Raw genomic sequence first — 7746 nt, 5'->3', positions numbered from 1 at the left:
CTCAGCCTCCACATATAAGGACTCAGCCTCCACATATAAAGCCACAGCCTCCACATATAAAGGACCCAGCCTCCACATATAAAGCCCACAGCCTCCACATATAAAGGACACAGCATCCACATATAAAGGACACAGCCTCCACATATAAAGCCCACAGCCTCCACATATAAAGCCCACAGCCTCCACATATAAAGGACCCAGCCTCCACATATAAAGGACACCAGCCTCCCCATATAAAGCCCACAGCCTCCACATATAAAGCCCACAGCCTCCACATATAAGGACCCAGCCTCCACATATAAAGGACACAGCCTCCACATAAAGCCCACAGCCTCCACATATAAAGCCCACAGCCTCCACATATAAAGGACCCAGCCTCCACATATAAAGGACAACAGCCTCCACATATAAAGGACACAGCCTCCACATATAAAGCCCACAGCCTCCACATATAAAGCCCACAGCCTCCACATATAAAGGACACAGCCTCCATATAAAAGCCCACAGCCTCCACATATAAAGCCCCAGCCTCCACATATAAAGCCCACAGCTCCACATATAAAGCCCACAGCCTCCACATATAAAGCCCACAGCCTCCACATATAAAGCCCACAGCCTCCACATATAAAGGACCCAGCCTCCACATATAAAGGACCCAGCCTCCACATATAAAGGACCCAGCCTCCACATATAAAGGACCCAGCCTCCACATATAAAGGACCCAGCCTCCACATATAAAGCCCACAGCCTCCACATATAAAGCCCACAGCCTCCACATATAAAGCCCACGGCCTCCACATATAAAGGACCCAGCCTCCACATATAAGGACCACAGCCTCCACATATAAAGGACCCAGCCTCCACATATAAAGGACCCAGCCTCCACATATAAAGGACCCAGCCTCCACATATAAAGGACCCAGCCTCCACATATAAAGGACCCAGCCTCCACATATAAAGGACCCAGCCTCCACATATAAAGGACCCAGCCTCCACATATAAAGGACCCAGCCTCCACATATAAAGGACCCAGCCTCCACATATAAAGGACCCAGCCTCCACATATAAAGGACCCAGCCTCCACATATAAAGGACCCAGCCTCCACATATAAAGGACCCAGCCTCCACATATAAAGGACCCAGCCTCCACATATAAAGGACCCAGCCTCCACATTATAAAGGACCCAGCCTCCACATATAAAGGACCCAGCCTCCACATATAAAGGACTCAGCCTCCACATATAAGGACCCAGCCTCCACATATAAAGGACCCAGCCTCCACATATAAAGGACCAGCCTCCACATATAAAGCCCACAGCCTCCACATATAAAGGACCCAGCCTCCACATATAAAGGACCCAGCCTCCACATATAAAGGACCCAGCCTCCACATATAAAGGACCCAGCCTCCACATATAAAGGACCCAGCCTCCACATATAAAGGACCCAGCCTCCACATATAAAGGACCCAGCCTCCACATATAAAGGACCCAGCCTCCACATATAAAGCCCACAGCCTCCACATATAAAGGACCCAGCCTCCACATATAAAGGACCCAGCCTCCACATAAAGCCCACAGCCTCCACATATAAAGCCCACAGCCTCCACATATAAAGGACACAGCCTCCACATATAAAGGACACAGCCTCCACATATAAAGGACCCAGCCTCCACATAAAGCCCACAGCCTCCACATATAAAGCCCACAGCCTCCACATATAAAGGACCAGCCTCCACATATAAAGGACCCAGCCTCCACATAAAGCCACAGCCTCCACATATAAAGCCCACAGCCTCCACATATAAAGGACACAGCCTCCACATAAAGGACCCAGCCTCCACATATAAAGGACCCAGCCTCCACATATAAAGGACCCAGCCTCCACATATAAAGCCCACAGCCTCCACATATAAAGCCCCCAGCCTCCACATATAAAGGACCCAGCCTCCACATATAAAGGACCCAGCCTCCACATATAGAGGACCCAGCCTCCACATATAAAGGACCCAGCCTCCACATATAAAGGACCCAGCCTCCACATATAGAGGACCCAGCCTCCACATATAAAGGACCCAGCCTCCACATATAGAGGACCCAGCCTCCACATATAAAGGACCCAGCCTCCACATATAAAGGACCCAGCCTCCACATATAAAGGACCCAGCCTCCACATATAAAGGACCCAGCCTCCACATATAAAGGACCCAGCCTCCACATATAAAGGACCCAGCCTCCACATATAAAGGACCCAGCCTCCACATATAAAGGACACAGCCTCCACATATAAAGGACCCAGCCTCCACATATAAAGGACATAGCCTCCAAATGCATCAGGAAGAAAGTCATAAATGAATTAGACTTTAAAACAGGAGAGTGAATCACATCAATGCTACATGCACACTACATCCCAACCTGTTCTTATCGTATTCCAGCAGTTTGTCTTTATGTTGAGGGCCTTTCTAACCCTGAGCCTTCATCTTTGCCTCTGGGTGTGGAAGACAGCCCCTCTCCGATGCCCCCTCTGAGAGGACACAGACATTACATAGAATTCAAACAACTCCTTACTATGTTATGTAGATACAGTTGAAGTCAAAAGTTTACATACACTTAGGTTGGAGTCAATAAAACTTGTTTTTCACCACTCCACAAATTTCTTGTTAACAAACTATAGTTTTGGCAAGTCGGTTAGGACATCTACTTTGTGCATGACACAAGTCATTTTTCCAACAATTGTTTACAGGCAGATTATTTCACTTATAATTCAATGCATCACAAGTCCAGTGGGTCAGAAGCTTACATACACTAAGTTGGACTGTGCCTTTAAACAGCTTGGAAACTTCCAGAAAATTATGTCATTGGCTTTAGAAGCCTTCTGATAGGCTATTTGACAGTCAAATGGAGGTGTACCTGTTGATGTATTTCAAGGCCTACCTTCAACTCAGTGCCTCTTTGCTTGACATCATGGGAAAATCAAAAAAGAAAATCAGCCAAGACCACAGAAAAATGATTGAAGGATAACCACAATTCTGGTTCAAACCTTAGGGAGCAATTCCAAACGCCTGAAGGTACCACGTTCAATCTGTGCAAGACAATAGTACGCAGGTATAACACCATGGGACCATGCAGCCCGTCTAACGCTCCGGAAAGAGCTGCATCTGTCTCCTTGAGAATCCCTGTCCGCCTTGAGGAATCCCGCAGAACAGCAGCAAAGGACCGTGTGAAGATGCCTGGAGAAAAGCAGGTACAAAAAGTATCTATAATCCACAGTAAAATGAGTCCTATTCGACATAACCTGCAAAGGCCCAAGCATCCGCAAGGAAGAAGCCACTGCTCCAAAACCACCATAAAAAAGCAGACTACGGTTTGCAACTGCACCATGGGGACAAAGATCGTATTTTTGGAGAATGTCCTCTGTGTCTGATGAAACAAAAATAGAACTGTTAGGGCATCATTATGTTGAAGAAAAAGGGGGGAGGCTTGCAAGCCGAAGAACACCATCCCAACCGTGAAGCACGGGGGGTGGCAGCATCATGTTGTGGGGGGTGCTTTGCTGCAGTAGGGGACTGGTGTACTTCACAAAATAGATGGCATCATGAGGAGAAAAATGATGTGGATATATTGAAGCAACATCTCAAGACATCAGTCAGGAAGTTAAAGCTTGGTATTTAATGAGTCTTCCAAATGGACAAAGACTTCCAAAGTTGTGGCAAAATGGCTTAAGGACAACAAGTCAAGGTATTGGAGTGGCCATCATAAAGCCTTACCTCAATCCTATAGAAAATGTGTGGGCAGAACTGAAAAAGCGTATGCGAGCAAGAAGGCCTACAAACCTGACACAGTTACACCAGCTCTGTCACGAGGAATAGGCCAAAATTCACTACCAACTTATTGTGCGGAAGCTTGTGGAATGCTACCTGAAACGTTTGACCCCAAGTTAACAATGTAAAGGCCAATGTTTACCAAATACTATTGAGTGTATGTAAACTTCTGACCCACTGGGAATGTGATGGAAAGAAATCAAACCTGAAATAAAGCATTCTCTCTTATTATTCTGACATTTCACATTCTTAAAATAAAGTGGTGATCCTAACTGACCTAAGACAAGGACTTTTACAAGGATTAAATGTCAGGAATTGTGAAAAACGGAGTTTAAATGTAATTGGCTAAGGTGTATGTTAAAACTTCCGACTTCAACAACTCCTCTAATATGCTAGTAGATAGATACTACTGGTGGCTTGTCTCACCCATAAGTTTCTTGCGCAGTTTCTGACTTTTGTTGGAGTCTCGTTGCAGAATCTCTTTGCTCCTCTTTGGTGCATACCTGGTTAATTCATAGAAGAACATGCGAAACCAGGGGAAAATACTTCTCTAAGAGGCCAAATTGAATTTGTATTAGTACATGCATTCTAATAACTTACTGGGGAAACATAAAACAAACATAAAGTTAGAGGTGATCTAAACGGGTTGTTTTCTCACCAGGCTTCCGCAGAAGATGCAGGGCCCTGATCCCTCCTGCTCACACACAATGCGTCCGCGCTCATGCAGTTGTTGATGAGGTTGTGCTTCTGGGCCAGACTTCGCAGGAATGGGCGCCCGGGCAGCAGGATAGCCAGCTTGTCCTGGCCCTCTTTATTGTAGAGGCTCACAAAATGTGTTCTCTTCTTCTTCTGTGACGAGGAGCTGCCGCTCTCCTGGGCCTTCATTAGGTCAATGGGGAGTTTTTCACCACCTCAGGCTCAGGCTCTGCTTGGCTAAACCAACCATCACCTCTTGCTTTGTTCCTGCCTTTGCGCTTGGATTCTTCTGGAGTCCTTGGACATGTCTGAGCATCTAGAGAAGCATATACTGGGTTAGCTTCCCTCCCATGCATGTACTTGTTCCTGTGTTTGGACAGTCACTTAACAAGGACAGGATGCCATTACAACAGTCTTCACACTCACTCCCATTGTACTGTTGGCATTGTGCATTAGGAACCATATAGCCTGACAAGAAAACTACTTATAAAATATATATATATAATAAACTTTAAAAATAAACATATCAAACAATAAGACAACAGGTCAGAGCCAATGTGGCAACGGAAGGCATCCTACCGTTCCTGACAGAGAGTTTATGGGGAACAGGCCAGTGCTGTCAGGAGTCAGTGTCTGAGACCGCTGCCATCTGTCCAGGAGTTCATCTATAACTGCTTCTTCCTTCCATCAGTGCCCTGAAAGGAGGTCCCCAACATACTCCGCTATCTCGTCCGCATTGTCGATGGACAGAAATACCTGTGATAGTGAGAAGAATGTCAATGAAACGCTTTTATAGCTAGCCTAGATAGTGGAGCTCGTTGTTGAAAAGGTTGCCCTATGACAGCTAGGCCTACTTTGGTAAACCTTGATTTACGGTCCATCTCATAGTCAGTCACTCAGTCCATGCTTTGGCTTAGTAACTTATACTATGATTTTGACGAAGTGACATTAAGATATGGCCACCTGGAAAAGCTAGCTAGCTAGCAGGCAAGTGCAAATGGCTACATATCTTGCTAGCTGAATGAACTGGAAAGATGACACGTTAGTACAGACCTAATAGTAATAATGATGTCGTGTGACAATTTTATTGACTTTAACCAGAGAGGGGCAACTGTCAAAGACAGACAGCTAGCTTGCTAGCAATGACTAACTCACTATCTTTAATCAACATTTAGCTAACGTTAGCTACTTACTGGACTATGTCTTCACTGGCCTCCAAGCCAAAGTTGTGTTGCAAACTGTCACACAACCATTGATCAAGGCATCCGACATATGTAAGTTAAAACAACTTTAATATGGCAATTTCAGTATAAGGATGTTAGCTACTCCTGTTATAAGCCGGTTTTGAATAACAATGCGCACGCAGGGTGCAAACAAAGAATCCTTCCCACCAGAAACAGTGTACTGAAGGTTCCTCCCAACTTTGACAGAAATTTGTCAATGACTTCACACATACAGAAAATTAGAAAATGTCAGCATATAATCAATTCACACGAAGGTGAACATTTCAATCATACAGAGCAACAACAATGTACGTTTTAGCCACCCACCCTTATTACAGCAAGTCACGTGCCTCGTTTGCCTATAAGCTTGATTCAGCATTACAGTCACTAGGTGGCAGTTTAGGAATTGACAAAACCTCTGTGAGAATGACCCATAGAGATGTATTGAGATTGCAACATGTATCTGCCCCATTATGGCATCTGTGAGAGCATGGGCAAATAAACGTTTGGTAAAATAAACTGAAAGGGTGCATACTGCCACCTGGAGTGTGTTGTCTCAACAGTATACAGTCAAGGTTAGCAATTTTATGCCACCTGCAGTTATGAAATGTTTGCCTCAGGAGTATAATTATTTGGCTGATCCCTCCTGATGACCTGGATGGAATTATGTGATCCTTCCTGAACCCATAGGAAGTCCCATCCAGTTGACTACTTAATGTTGAAAGTCCTCTATGGTGCTGCCCACTTTTAACCAGGCTTTTGGGCACTAGAGTCCTCTATACATCTCTATGGAATGAACATCTCAGTGAACTGCTATCAAATGCATGCAATAGGTATTCTCAATCCAAGACCTAAAGCATGTGGGAGCCTGGGAAAGCAACCCTACTTTCCCTGAAAATTGAGTTAGGTGTAGTTAGATACACATTTCTAGCGTATGTAGAAGTTTAGCTCACCTAAAGTTAACCGGGAGAACATCAAATAGCCACAAATAATATCATTTTAAAAATCATCCTTTACAAATGTTTATACAGTAAGTAACTAGGCCTAAATAAAGTTTGTCAGTCGTAGACCCACCTCGGCCTCAATCTGAATCAATAGACAACATTTCAACTTCAATCATTGTACTTGCAGGGAGAATAAAACTTTATAGGCATGTCATTGTTATATAGTAGATACCAATACTCTTTACAATGCCTTTTATGGGCCATAGTTCCAGTACCCTCAAGTCTGATTGTTCAACATTATACTGCCAGTATGATTATGGAAAGGGTTGCCAAAATACTAAGTGGAATATGCCTATCCATTTACTGCAGCATTAAATTATCCAGTGCTCAAATGCTCTTTGATAACAAAGATTTATTTAAGAAATGGGTGTTGGTGGTTTGTCACACTCAGCAAATATTTAGCACAATCCACTTAGTTTCCTTCTTAGCATAATGGCTCTGTTGAATGAGCTCCAGTGAAATCTTGACTATCTGCTGTGCTTGACTTGGACTGAAATAGGTGTCAGTACTAATGTTGGGTGCCGGTACTGTTAAATATCTAGGCGCAAGAGCTCCACAGTACTTTTAGGCTAATATTCTATAAGAGGAACAGGAGCTCCACAGTAGTTGAGATAATATTCTAGAAGAGGAACAGGAGCTCCACAGTACTTTTGAGATAATATTCTACAAGACGAACAAGGAGCTCCACAATACGTTTGAGATAATATTCTAGAAGAGGAACAGGAGCTCCACAGTACTTTTGAGATAATATTCTATAAGAGGAACAGGAGCTCCAGCAGTAGAAAGATTTAGGTGCCGGTCCTCAGTCCAGTGAGCTCCTTCCCAGGTCAAGCACTGACTATCTGACAAGGTGGTTTATATGTAATAAATAACATGCTGCTGGCTACAAATGACATCCCAATGTTGTAAACAATGACATTTAAGAGCTGTATTTCAGAATCATTATACTTAGTCTGATTCTTAAAATGGATTACATTAGAAAATAACACAACAGCCTGATAGC

At 44.0% G+C, this 7746-nt stretch overlaps 1 pseudogene; it reads right to left on the bottom strand.

Annotated features, from left to right (window-relative positions):
- Positions 1-2466: 2466 nt before the first annotated feature.
- On the bottom strand, positions 2467-6022 carry LOC116369021 (activating signal cointegrator 1-like; annotated as a pseudogene).
- Positions 6023-7746: the final 1724 nt, after the last annotated feature.

This window comes from Oncorhynchus kisutch, unplaced genomic scaffold (assembly GCF_002021735.2).
Source record: "Oncorhynchus kisutch isolate 150728-3 unplaced genomic scaffold, Okis_V2 scaffold2053, whole genome shotgun sequence".
NCBI lineage: Eukaryota > Metazoa > Chordata > Actinopteri > Salmoniformes > Salmonidae > Oncorhynchus > Oncorhynchus kisutch.
The sequence above is the reverse complement of the archived record's forward strand: the minus strand, read 5'-3'. Positions and strand labels throughout refer to the sequence as shown.